This window comes from Cupressus sempervirens, chromosome 10 (genome assembly GCF_028749045.1).
Source record: "Cupressus sempervirens isolate cs-2001-9-10 chromosome 10, ASM2874904v1, whole genome shotgun sequence".
Taxonomy (NCBI): domain Eukaryota; kingdom Viridiplantae; phylum Streptophyta; class Pinopsida; order Cupressales; family Cupressaceae; genus Cupressus; species Cupressus sempervirens.
In genome coordinates, this window is record NC_143127.1 from 372881337 (window position 1) to 372895625 (window position 14289).

General features: G+C 33.9%; 1 protein-coding gene across 2 annotated transcripts in view; it reads right to left on the bottom strand.

The window, feature by feature from the left end:
• The window catches only part of LOC149534231 (DOMON domain-containing protein / dopamine beta-monooxygenase N-terminal domain-containing protein), a 48193-nt gene that overhangs the window by 19900 nt on the left and 14004 nt on the right, over window positions 1-14289 (bottom strand). The window contains exon 2 of one of the 2 annotated variants that reach the window (XM_089807810.1): window positions 6213-6470. The exons of the other annotated variant lie outside the window; for it this stretch is intronic. The gene's annotated coding sequence lies outside the window, so the exon portion shown is untranslated. Of the gene's footprint in view, window positions 1-6212; window positions 6471-14289 lie in introns of those variants that run through there. 2 annotated transcript variants of the gene reach the window in all.

Here is a 14289-nt window from a genome sequence, read left to right on the forward strand (position 1 = left end):
TTGTATTTGTATGAGGAATAAACCAAGAGAAGAGACATGTCCCTTCATGAGACATGTCTATTCATCAAAATAATTAATATAATGGAAAACATAATTATAGTTTTGTGTGTGTGTGTATGCAATTATATTAATTTCTCTTTGATCTCACAGGTTTATAAGACTTCAAAGAATTCAATGTGGCCATGGTAGATAAGTTTGGTAGCCCATACACACAAAGGATCCTGTTGATAAACCCAGGCACTCAAATTAAAAGAAAAATAATTGTGTTCCAAAAAAGGGCCGACCCAAGTTAGGTTCATGATTAGAGCTGATCTAGGTTTAAGTCATTAATATTAGCAAATGGATGGAGCCCAACCAAGCCCAGAGAGAAATTAGAGGGAAGAGAAAAAAAATTCAATAAGGGAGTCTGCTAAGAAGGCTTTGGTAGCAGCAATATCCAAATGGTGTATAAATGAAATTAATCAAAAGTTGAAGCAGCATCCAGCTTTGAAAACGTTTACTCTTGCCAAGGGAAAGGTTGTGTCATGAAGAGGTATGACTCCAAATGGAGGATATAAAATGAAGAACAATTCATGAAAGAAACATTGAATAAGGAAAAAGAGATAAGAAAAGTAATCTGATCTGGATTTAGAGCAGAAGTAAATATTCAATTGCATCAAATAGATTAAAGATAACATTTGTGAATAAAATCAATTGACAGGTGTGCTTGTATGTATTCAAGCTATAGTGATATTTGCAAGAACTATTAAATTTTGTGAGTAATCTAAATGTTTCTTTTAATTATATATTAAAAAGGATTTGTTTAATAACCTATTTTCAATTTAGAGAAACTGATTGCAAATAGGAAGGCTGGCCAGCCTTCTAAGTTCACAAGATCCAAGCATGCCACTCCAAGGTGAATGTTAGGCTCATTGGCCAAAGGGCTTCAGGCAGCTTTGGGCTTGAGGTCTCATCATGTATGCAATCCTTGGATGGACTGGACAGCCAACCTTCCACGCTTGTGGTCTGGGAGATGGAATGGAAGACCAGCACTCTCGGGCTTGAACGAGGACGATTAGCCTCCAGGGTGAATTGAGGGATGGAAGGGTGACCCACCTTCCATGCTCTCACGATACAAGTGCAACCAACCCTCACATTGCAGTCTGCAAACCTTTCAACAAATTCTTAATAAGGCTATTATGAGAATATCAATTGGGATAGCTAATTCCTTGATTAAATTTTTTTCATGATGTATAAAAGACTATAGATGTTATATTTTTATGATTTATCGCCAATTTCCTAAGGGGCTAATCTTGTGTGCAAGACCTAAAACAGGATTTATCTTTTTAAAGGCATTTCAATCAGTAAATTTGTACTCTTGATTGTATTACATTTCTTACATTTGGTCAGAATTGTAATTTTGAGGCAAGTAATAAGAATATATCCGAAGAGGACCTTACAACTATCTCATATGACGGTCACTCATTGTCCTCATGGACCACTATGGTTTCAGAAAGGCTGGTAGTTGGAAGAATGTTGCCAAAGTGCCCTTTTTTTCATTGTCTTGACTTCTTTTCTATGTGCTATCAAATTTCTGGATTTGATTGTGTATAATTTTTTTACATCAACGTTTCGGATCATACTACATGATCCATCATCAGGATGCTAGAGAGAAAAGAGAACATGAAAAAATAGAATGCAGGTCCAACCAGCTGAAGAAATAGAAGGGATGGGGAAGGGGAGGAGAGAGAGTTAGTTGATGAGACATGCCACCTATTACCATATTCTTTATCTCATTCACATCATATTCTGCCCACTCCACCATATCCACCAAATGCAACTATATTGCCTCATACAAGACTTCATAATAAGGTGGTTAATAAACTTTCACGGTCCCTTTACCATATAACGATTTGCTTGAAATTGATAAATTGGTTTAATTAAATTAGAAGACAATATTATTATTTATTGAAATATAATGAACTTTCTTTTCTATGTTTCATACTCTTCTTCATCCAATATTGCTACTAAGTTGCATGTGTGTACCCTTTCTCCACAAATATGTCCTCCATATTTCTTTACACTGAAAACATAATCTCATCTTTCAAAGCTCATCTCTCTCATAACTTTGATTGACGGGTGGGTTGCAGAGGCAATGATTTTTTTTATGCGCATCTATGTCAAGGAGGCAATGTATTTTGATGCTTATCTTTCTTACTGAAGGGTTAGGTATTCACGTTTGAGGAAGAGATTTTTGTATAGGTTTTGTTCGTTGATGATGTGACCTCCAGTTGTAATGCCTTTTAAAATTCATCTTGAAGTGATGTAGGGTCAAGAGCGCTCACTAAGCCACATATTGATTGTTTTAACTCGTCAATAGATAGCTAAGTCTACCTTTTGTAATCTATGGTACTATGACTGACTTTTTGTAATTATGTTACATAATACTCTACAAACCCTTCACAATACCTCTCGGGATGCTTTTAATCAAGTTGTTTTATGAGCCTTTGTTTGAATCCATTATAGGTTGTTATATTTCCGTGCCCTTGAGTAATAATGTCATGATGCTAATCGAATGTTCCACAGTGACAAAAAACTCACGTCTGCAATAGGGGGACGTTTCTAAGACTTGGGGACTTAAGAAACATCCCCTCACAACACTGCCATCTCTACCACCTCCACTAGGGACACTACCGTGTCTTACTATATGACACATGTCATAATATACTAATTGGAACCTTCAACTTTTTGAAAACTATATTGTCTTTCATGGGGCTTACAGAGAGACGTTAAATTGCAGATTTTTCCTTGATGACTTCAATTCACCTTGATTTGTATATTGCTGTCGTTGCCCATCATTACTCTACCACTATCCTCCTGTTGTTCCCAAACTTAAACCATTGGTCCCCTCATCCCTGAAACCCATCTCCAAGTCCCCACATTCCCCAATCAAGAAACTTCGTGGAAATATGGATGTCACCTCATGTACAATCCTTCTAAATGTAGAATGGAAAATTTGATAGCATCCTCTTCAATCATGAGGCAAAGGGAGAAATAGGTATCCAACTTTTAGACCCATGAGTATGTTGTGACCTTTCCTAATCCATCAAGGTAGGGGAGAGTCATTTTACTCATCCTTTGTCAAAAATCTTTGTTGTCTTCTTTCCTCTTTGATGTCCTTTGAGATCTTTGGCTTGATTGCAGCAACTGCTTAATATTGATCCTGAGGTTGGCAAGATCAAGGTTGTGATACCAATTGTAATGTCCACTCATGGAAAAATAATTGATTTGTACCCAAAAATAACAAATTGCATACATAATGAGGGAGCCAAGACTGCTGCATCTCCCTATCACACATTTGACATTAATCCTGAATATGATTGCTAGTTGGAAATCAAATAAATAATTACAAATATTTCTTGATGAATTGGCAATTTAATTTAATTTAACTGCTTAACAGATTTATAAACAAATGATAAATCCAACCAAATTGCATACCAAACACTTCTAAGAATAGTATACAACTGCTATTAAACTCAGAGTCAAAATTCTCATTCCATGCCCTTATTGGATGAATTGCTCTTCCTTTTATATCTTCAATTCAATTTGACCCATATCTTTTCATGGCAACAATCACTTTTGCAAGGGGTGAATTGCTTCATGATTTAAGTGTTGTCTTTTCTGTTACTGGCGGCTAATTAATAATTCTTGACTAATCCAATTGGCCCTCTAAATTATAAACATTTCTTAAGAATCTCTCCTTAATGTCAGCCATTTATTCAAATGACTGCACCTATTTATTATTTTAATCTCTTTTGTTCTGGTCAGCCCTTATTTAGCCACCAAGTAATTAATATTTATAAGGGTCAATTGAGACATGTTCTTAGTTTGGCAGAGCATGGCATGTGCAACAGTACCTCAATTATTGAATTATTGAATTGATTATTTATACATTACCTAGTAGGCAATCTAGTCAAATTATTTCACTCAGAATCAATATGAGTCCCACTCATTGATCAAATCCACTTTACTCACTATTCCATGCAACTGTTAACTTCTTTTGATTCTCTTTGTGTTAATTCTCCATGCAAGCAAAATTAGAATATTACTGTAATGTTTTGTATTGTCATTTTTAGTAGGTTTAGTTTATTAGTTAGTTATTGGGTAATTTATATTTTCTTAGTTAGATAACGAATATGTCCCGTTAGTCTTTTAGAAAGTTTGTATTTTGTTCTCAGATGTTTCTCTTTTTATGGAGACTATGGCTCCATTTTGTAATCACTCAATTATCAAATTATCAAATTTCGTAACGCATTACTATAGCAAGTTGACAAGATTCTCAATTTTGACAAATTTTTAAAATTTGTGGTCCTCTACGTGAAATATTTTCCAATAAATATTCTATAAAATTTTTAATAAAAAAATCATTGTGAAAGATTCAAGAGCTCCTTTCTAAAATCTTCGAAGGATTTGTTTTGAGGCCCATGTAAAGTTTTTCCACCCCTAGCAGCCTCATTTGTTGCCTTTTTTCCTATTAACCTATTGATGTAGGAGCATCCTTGGACAATTGGCAATCTTGCATCACCCAAAAAGATTTCCTTTCAATTTGTTTGGTGTTCTGTTCCACGTGGACAGTTTCTTTGTTCTAAGTAGTGATCGTTCCAATTGGCTCATTATTTTATGTCATCCTTATGGTGTGTTCTAGGCACCATGGAGATCCTATGTCTAGCTTCACCACTCAATCCAATGTTTCCTAATGAAGTTATCTTATGATTGGTCCAGTCCTACTATGGTGTTCTTGTTCTAACAGCCAAGCATGGTAGTGTTTCACAATGTTGTAGTTGTATTAAATAAAGGAGATGAGAACTCCTTTATAGATTTACAAAGACAATGTTTCGAAAAGAAACAATTGTGAACTAAAGACGAAAATAGAAACTACTTAATAAACTAAAGACTAACTAAGATGATCATTAAAGAAACATTATAGTGTTTTGATACCCTTCTTTAATGGTCATTGTCTAGCAGTTGTCTTTTGGTCACTTTGTTGTTGCTGAGTGTTACATCCCAATTTTTGACCTAGTTTAAAATATAGCCGTTGAGGTTCACATGAAGTCAATTGACAATTAAATTGGTTATAATCCTGTGAAATGATAAGATGGTTAGTCGTAATAATTTCATGTGAAGATAACATGCTAGTTGATTATTTATCACGAATTCATGGAATTGAAAAGGTAGCTAGCCGTTATGGTTATTTATAATTTGTTATGAAAATATGATTTAACTGTGGAGAATTTCCTTGCAGGAAACACGTCGAAGGGGTGGAAGCATTGTCAGAAAAGAATTAAGCACAGGAGCATCACCATCACTAGGCAAATGGGTTGAGGACCTAGTGACTTGAAACAGGATACATTTGTGGGACCCACATGAGCTATTTAAATAAATAATTTGTGAAACATAAATAATTGGGTTAAAATATAAAACGTACCTCAAAGGATTTGATATGATCTTTTACCATATTATTATAATAGATATATTCATATATGGACATATAGATATAAAAATGAAATGGCACCAATAAATTATATTAACATAATTTAATGATGTCACCCCATTGATATACTTACATAAACGTATATAAGAATATATTATAATAATAAATGAAATTATAATCTTTTCAACTCCTCTTTACAACTCTTTATATTTTATTCCTTCTTCATTTTCAAATCGAATTAATGATTGGAATTCGAATGGATTTCTTTGAAACCGATGGAAGCCAAAAAGTCACGGCTAGTCCTTTAAGAGAAGCCATGATAGCAATCGGATCATCTCAAACCTCAGCTTTCATCCTTTTCTGCTACGTTACCATATATTCTATCTACTTAAGCCGAGTTCCATACTGTTTTTCCTTATTTCCGTCAGTATTTGCAACTTCTAAACCAAGCCATAATCAAGTTGGCCGATACAACTAAGCGAGTAAGAGTTCTGGCTAGAGGACGGAAGGGAGCCAAATTCCAGTCGAATCCTCATATGCATACAACTCAGGTTATGAATACTTTGCCTTCGATTTTAATACTTCATCTTTTCTGAATATAAGTCCAACTGCAGCCGGCTAATCAAACATTAGGACTGCGATTATTAAATGTTGCTTTGCTGATGGCCTCTTGCGATTTTCTTAGAGTTCCCATTATGATCTTTTAATAATATCATTGAAACTTAAACCACCACTAAGAGGCTGAATGGTAACTGTAGGAGTCTCAAAATGATTGTATGAATCATCACAAATAATATGGATATCAACAGCAAGAATTATACTGTTTTAAACCATGATAAATGTATAATAAGAGAAGTATGCTCATCCAATGCACCTGGGAATCACCAATAATAAAGCCACAATCATGAAGAGGTGAAAATGGGGTAGCTAAGTCATAAATTCTAATGCACCTGGGATTCACCAGTTGATAGCCATGAAAGGGTGAAGAGGTGGAATGAATCTGCAAGAACGCAGAAGAGAAATCAGATATGATTAAATTAATTAATTAAACAATAAATTCTGCAATCTTTAAGAATATCATTTTCAAATCACAAATTGTGATAAGCTAGAATATATATATTGTTCACGACTTTGTTAGGAATCAACAGACAGAGCCGATTGCTCTGAGATCCAAACACATAGAATTCACCGGCTATATAGCCATGGAAAGGGTGAAGAGTTGAGATAAAGTCTGCAATGACTTAAAAAATAAAAATCAAATATGATACATTAAATCTAGAATAATATCATTTAATAGCTCATGCATGATCCTGTTATTGTAATCTCCTACTGTCAAGTCAAGTGGTCTGGTTAAATACCAGGATGCTCAGTAGATGTCAAGGTGATCCCTGTCTATTCGGGTAGGGAGGGCCTTTCTCGTTAGAAATTGTGTGGGGATAAGTTATGGTGCGAGGTTGGGTGGTTAAGCCCCTGACAATGTTTCACCTCTCCCCAAGTTGTCGGACGTACAACAAACAAAGATAAGCCATAAACTCAATTGGTTACCGGAAACAAGTATTTTATTTTTACGATGTATATGCAAGAAGGTAAGATTAATTGAGTTATTTCATCATTAAAGTAATTTTACCCTTAGATGCGAAACATAGATTTATAGATTGTCTTTCATTTGTATGAATAATAAATGTGAGCATATCTTCTAATCTTATGTTATTGCCACAGTTAAGCAATCAGAAGGAAAGGAATGATACAGTGGTATTTAGAGCCCTAAATGATTCAGTGGTATTTAAAGCCCTAAATGATACAGTGGTATCTGAAGTCCTAATTGATTCAGTGGTATCTGAAACCCTAAATAATACAGTGGTATCTGAAGTCCTAATTGATTCAGTGATATCTGAAGCCCTAATTGATACAGTGGTATCTGATGCCCTAAATGATCCAATGGTAATCGATGCCCTAATTGATACAGTGGTATGTGATGCCCTAAATTTATATAGTGGTATTTAATGATAATCGATAGAGCAATATTGGAAGCTAATTGTTATTTGATATTGTTATAGTGGTATTTGTGGACTAACCTGGGTGGTTGCAGAAACATCCCTACAATGATTTCTTGATTCAAATTTCATGGTATGTGGATTTTAATTTCTATAGTAAATTCATTGATGGTGTTTTAAGTTCTTAGTTATAAAATTTCATTTAACTGTTTTTAACCTTCAATCTCTTTCATATGAATGAAACTGACTTAACTGACTTCCTATGAAATTGAAGTAATATCTGTATTTCTTTGAGTATGATAGTTGTTAATTAATACCGGGAAATCTAGTTGTTACATATGGTATCAGAGCATTGGGTTCAATGCTGAAACCATAGTTGGCATAATCGCCGAATAATCGGCGAGTTTCTACTAATCGCCGAGTTTTTTGGATTCGCGAGTTTTTCCCAAATTTAATCGCAAGAAAAAATTGCCGAGTTTTTGTGAAAAAATCGAGTTTTTCAGAAAAACTCTTTTTTAAATTCTTTTTTATTTTTTTTATTTTTTTAATTTTAAATTTTTATTTTTATTTTTTTTTTCTGTTAAAAACAAAAGGCAAAAAGCCTATATATATTATGTAAGATAGAGAGTTACAATATGCTAGTAGAGCTAGGAAGAGGAAAATGTGATTGTAATGATGTTTTTACTTCTAGTTTGACACAAATTATTTACTATTATGCTTCCCGCCATCAGCATTCAGCATGAGAATGTGATTTTGTACCCACTATGCATTTATATGTAACTAAACTCCTACTTCTTTCTTTTGTGTTCTCTATAATGAACTCATTAGATGCATCTTCTCATTGAAATTTGCAAAAAAATGTATTTTGAATTAAATTTTAGCGGTTTTTTTAGGTTCCCGAGTTTTCTCGAGTTTTTTTTTTTAAATAGCCGAGTTTTTCCCAATTAAACTTTTGGGTGGCTCGGCGAGTTTTTGGATTTGGCGAGTTTTCCAAATACGGCTGAAACCTTGGGCCCAACACTTTTTTTGAGAAACTGAAAATGTAAATGTTGAAAAAGATTTATTTTGCATAACTAGATATTACAATCAAACTAGAAAATCACATCGAGAAATCATTCAGAATAGCCGAGAAAGGCTGAAATGATATAAAATGAACAAATGGATAAACTGTAAAATCATAAATATGAAATAGAATTAAGAAGATGAAATGATTGACAAGTCGAGTGGTGGTGATTGGGTCGTTGAGCCCATTGGGAAATCCTTGGCCAAGGTAATTTATAGGCATATGTGCCATCTAATGATCACTTGATGTCCATAATGTCAGTTATATAGGTATAACTAAGTGGGCACTCAAACCACCTGAGAACTCAAATGGCTAGACTAAAAATCATCCCAAGCCCGATCCCAAGGTAGGGAGGGTCATTCTAATATGTTAAAATGTGTGGGAATAAGTATGGTCCAAGGTTGAGAGGTTAAGCCTATGACAATGCTTCTCCTCTCACAATGTTGAGGCTTGCGCAATCCAAAATAGCTTCTATAATCTTGATAAAATGTTATCAAAACCCTAATGATGGCTAAATATTTATTTTCGATTGAATGTTCCCAGCAATTACTTTATGCAATTATATTCCTGTTCTTATGAAATGGTAGAAATAAATTGTTATCTATTTTGAACTTGAACTGAAGGAAAACAAAATCGTGAACCATGATCCTTTTTTATGTTGATTAAACGGAAAAAATCATTTTGTGCTCCTGTATGGAGTAAACACACTTGCATAATTGAAACTATCAATGCTTGTTTACAGATGTAAACTTTTGTTTGACTTGAGATTTTCTTGAAACTTACATTGACGAGATGGGCATGAAAGCTTAGGTCATACTAATGGAAAAGATAAACTTCCAAATATTTATAGATGAATGGTGAGCTACTCATGAGATTTATTTCAAATGCTTATGATCTCGATTAGATGTATGATGATCTTCCATAATATATCATGCTTTTACCCTTTGACACACTGTTATACATGTATAATGCACATGCGATGTTGACTTTACATTCTAAGTTGTTGTATATCGTTTTGGAGATGAAGTGTATATTCTATCATAAGATGATTATTCTAATGAAATGTTATTATGATAAGATGAGCATGAAGGCTGAGGTTACATAAATAGAAAAACATGGATTTATTAATCTTTTTCAAGTGATCTGTAAGTTTACAAGAATGATCTACCCATTAATAAGTGTCATATGTCGAATGGTATGTATAAGTGATTTAAATTATGATCAAGTTACGATCTAGAACTTGCTAGTTGAAGGATTCCAATTTTGAATACTTATCTTACAGTCAGTTATGGAACCTTGAAAATTCTCTTAAATGAAGATATCAATATGGAATCGAACTAATGATATGGTGAGCGTCTGTATGAGTATGATAGGAATATGAAAAAGAAATCATCTCAATTGATGCTGAGATGACCACAAGTACGGTAAAGTGACCTCAAGTGAGTATGTGTTTAATTTTATGATATCATGCAAGTATCTTTTTAGAAACATTTAAGTAAAAATGGACCTTGAGTTTTGAGTATGATTTTGATTTTGATCCAATGATATCACAATGCTATAATATGCATCTTGTATTTGGAATATTCTTTTAGTGTTTAATTTGTAGAGATCATCGAGGACGATGAAACACAAAGGGGAATGGTATGTTACATTCCAATTTTAAATACTCCTTTATAATGTTCGTTACAATTTCAATTTCATCGAGGACGATGAAACACAAGGGGAATGGTATGTTACATCCCAATTTTTGACCTAGTTTAAAATATAGCCGTTGAGGTTCACATGAAGTCAGTTGACAATTAAATTGGTTATAATCCTGTAAAATGATAAGATGGTTAGTCATTATAATTTCATATGAAGATAACATCCTAGTTGATTATTTATCACGATTTCATGGAATTGAAAAGGCAACTAGCCGTTATGATTATTTATAACTTGTTATGAAAATATGATTTAATTGCGGAGAATTTCCTTGCAGGGAACACGTCAAAGGGATGGAAACATTGTCAGAAAAAAATTAGGCATAAGAGCATCACCATCACTAGGCAGAAGGGTTGAGGACCTAGCGACTTGAAACAGGATACATTCGTGGGACCCACATGAGCTATTTAAATAAATAATTTGAACAACATAAATAATTGGGTTAAAATATAAAACGTACCTCAAAGGATTTAATATGATCTTTTACCATATTATTATAATAGATATATCTATATACGTACATATAGATATAAAAATGAAATGACACCAATAAATTATAATAACGTAATTTAATGATGTCACCCCATTGATATACTTACATGAACGTATATAAGAATATATTATAATAATAAATGAAATTATAATCTTTTCAACTCCTCTTTACAACTCTTTATATTTTATTCCTTCTTCATTTTCAAATCGAATGGATTTCTTTGAAACCAATGGAAGCCGAAAAGCCACAGCTAGTCCTTTAAGAGAAGCCATGGTAGCAGTCGGATCATCTCAAACCTCCACTTTCATCCTTTTTCTGCTATGTTACCATGTATTTTGTCTACTTAAGTTGAGTTCCAAATTGTTTTTCCTTATTTCTGTCAATATTTGCAACTTCTGAACCGTAATCAAGTTGAACGATACAACTAAGCCGAGTAAGAGTTCCGGCTAGAGGACGGAAGGGAGCCAAATTCCATTCGGATCCTCATATGCATACGACTCGGGTTATGAATTCTTTGCCTTCGAAATTAATACTTCATCTTTTCTGAATATAAGTCCGACTACAGCTAGCTAACCAAACATTAGGACTGAGATTATTAAATGTTGCTTTGCTGAAGGCCTCTTGCGATTTTCTTAGAGTTCCCATTATGATGTTTATTTAATATCATTGTAAATTGAACCACCATTATGAAGTCGAATGGTAACTGTAGGAGTCTCATAATGATTGTATGGACCATCACAAATAGTATGGATATCAACAGCAAGAATTATACTGTTTTAAACCATGATAAAGGTATAATAAGAGAAGTATGCTCATCCAATGCACCTAGGAATCACCAGTAACAAAGCCACAATGGTGCAAAGGTGAAAAAGGGGCAGTGAACTCATAAGTTCTAATGCACCTGAGATTCATCGGTTGATAGCCATGAAATGGTGAAAAGGTGGAATGAATCTGCAAGAATGCAAAAGAGAAATCAGATATGATTAAATTAATTAACTAAACAATAAATTCTGCAATCTTTAAGAATATCCTTTTCAAATCACAAATTGTGATAAGCTAGAACATATATGTTATTCATGAATTTGTTGGAAATCAACAGACAAAGCCGATTGCTCTAAGATCCAAACACTTAGGATTCACCGGCTGTATAGCTATGGAAAGGGTGAAGAGCTGAGATGGAGTCTGCAATGACTAAGAAAATAAAAATCAGATATAATACATTAAATCTAGAATAATATCATTTAATAACTCATGCATGATCCTGTTATTGTAATCTCCTACTGCCAAGTCAAGTGGTGTGGTTAGATACCAGGATGCTCAGTGGATGTCAAGATGATCTGTCTATTCCAGGTAGGGAGGGCCTTTCTCGTTAGAGATTGTGTGGGGATAAGTTATGGTCCGAGGTTGGGTGGTTAAGCCACTGACAATGTTTCACCTCTCCCCAAGTTGTCGAACGTACAAGAGACAAAGATAAGCTATACACTCAATTGGTTACCGGAAACAAGTATTTTATTTTTATGATATATATGCAAGAAGGTAAGATTAATTGAGTCATTTCATCGTTACAGTTATTTTACCCCTAGATGCAAAAGATAGATTTATGGATTGTCTTTCATTTATATGAATAATAAATGTGAGCATATCTTCTAATCTTATGTTATTGCCACAGTTAAGCAATCGGAAGGAAAGAAATGATACAATGGTATTCGGAGCCCTAATTGATTCAGTGGTATCTGAAGCCCTAAATGATACAGTGGTATTTGAAATCCTAATTGATTCAATGGTATTTGAAGCCCTAAATGATACAGTGGTATCTGAAGTCTTAATTGATCCAGTGGTATCTGAAGCCCTAATTGATACAACGGTATCTGATGCCCTAAATGATCCAATGGTAATCGATGCCCTAATTGATACAGTGGTATGTGATGCCCTAAATTTATATAGTGGTATTTAATGGTAATCAATATAGCAATATTGGATGGTAGTTGTTATTTGATATTGTTATAGTGGTATTTGTGGACTAACTTAGGTGGTTGCAGAAGCATCCCTACAATGATTTCTTGGTTCAAATTCCATGGTATGTGGATTTTAATTTCTATGGTAAATTCATTGATGGTGTTTTAAGTTCTTAATTAAGAAATTTTGTTTAACTGTTTTTAACCATCAATCTCTGTTATATGAATGAAACTGACTTAACTAACTTCCTATGAAATTGAAGTAATATTTGTATTTCTTTGTGTACGATAGTTGTTAATTAATACTCCGGAAATCTGGCTGTTGCACTGAGACCCACCTTGGATCTACAAAATGTTAATGACCAAGAAGCCAAAATCTGTCTAGAAAACAATAGAGAAGGGTGCCACCTTCTTCAAAATGTTCTGCAAATGAGACAAGAGCTTGCCACTAAGATGAGTTTGTCACTACTACTCCCAGAATCAGCAAAACATCTAGCCGGAAATCGTCACAAAACATTCCACCCAATGTTTGATAACGACATTGCTCTTCCCTGGAGACAAAGACAAACACTAAGAACAACTAGCAAAATTTTGAAGAAAAATCGGCAAACCCTCCAAACTTTGCACATGAGCACGATTGTCCCAAAACATACTACAAAAAGCCATATATTCTTTAGGAGAAAAAACAGACATGATTTTTTAGGTGAAAAATCAATCAAAACCAAACAACTGAATCTAAAACATGGATCAGAGAATACAAAGCTTCATTTTTTAGGAAAAACGGTAAAGCCCTACAAATAATTTTTGAGGAAAAATTATAAACCCACCAAATAATTTTTGAAGAAAAAATGATAAACCCACCAAATGATTTTTGTGGAAAAAATTATAAACCCACAAAAGAATCCCAAGCAATGTTGCAAATTATAGAATCAGAAATTTTTCGAGGGAAAAATTTTGTGAAAACCCATCGGGAATTATTTTTTAAGGGAAAAATTTATGAAAACCTACCAAGAAAATTTACATGCGACAAAACATGAGGCTTTGCATGGTAAAACAACACGTTCAAGTACATGCAACCCTCAAAAATTAGAAACTTTTTTTCTAACAATTTTTATTTCAAAAATCCAAAAAAAAAAATTTCTAGAAAAAAGAAAAATTCGCCAAATTTTATGAATCCCATTGACCTGCTTTGATACCATGGTATGGTAAATCGATGTTGTTGTAGTTGTATTAAACAAAGGAGATGTAAGCTCCTTTATAGATTTACAAAGACTATGTTTCTAAAAGAAAATCGTGAACTAAAGACGAAAATAGAAACTACTTGTAATGTCCCCATTTTAGCAGTTGACCAAGTGTGTGCACGTTAGCCTTGTTCTACATGGTCCCGAGGGCTAACGAAGGGTTTAATGGGATCTTGGAGTGTTTTGGCCTAGTCATTTCCAGTTTGGGCCAAAACGAAGTTGATTTACTTAGTTTCAGGCATACTTACTATTTTTAGTAAGTTGGCAGGACACAGTGCAGGTCAATTTTGGTGATTGGACTCGATACTCCTCAGTGAGAGCTTTCCGATGAGCTATCACTCGCATTATTCGGAGTCCGATTGCTAATACATT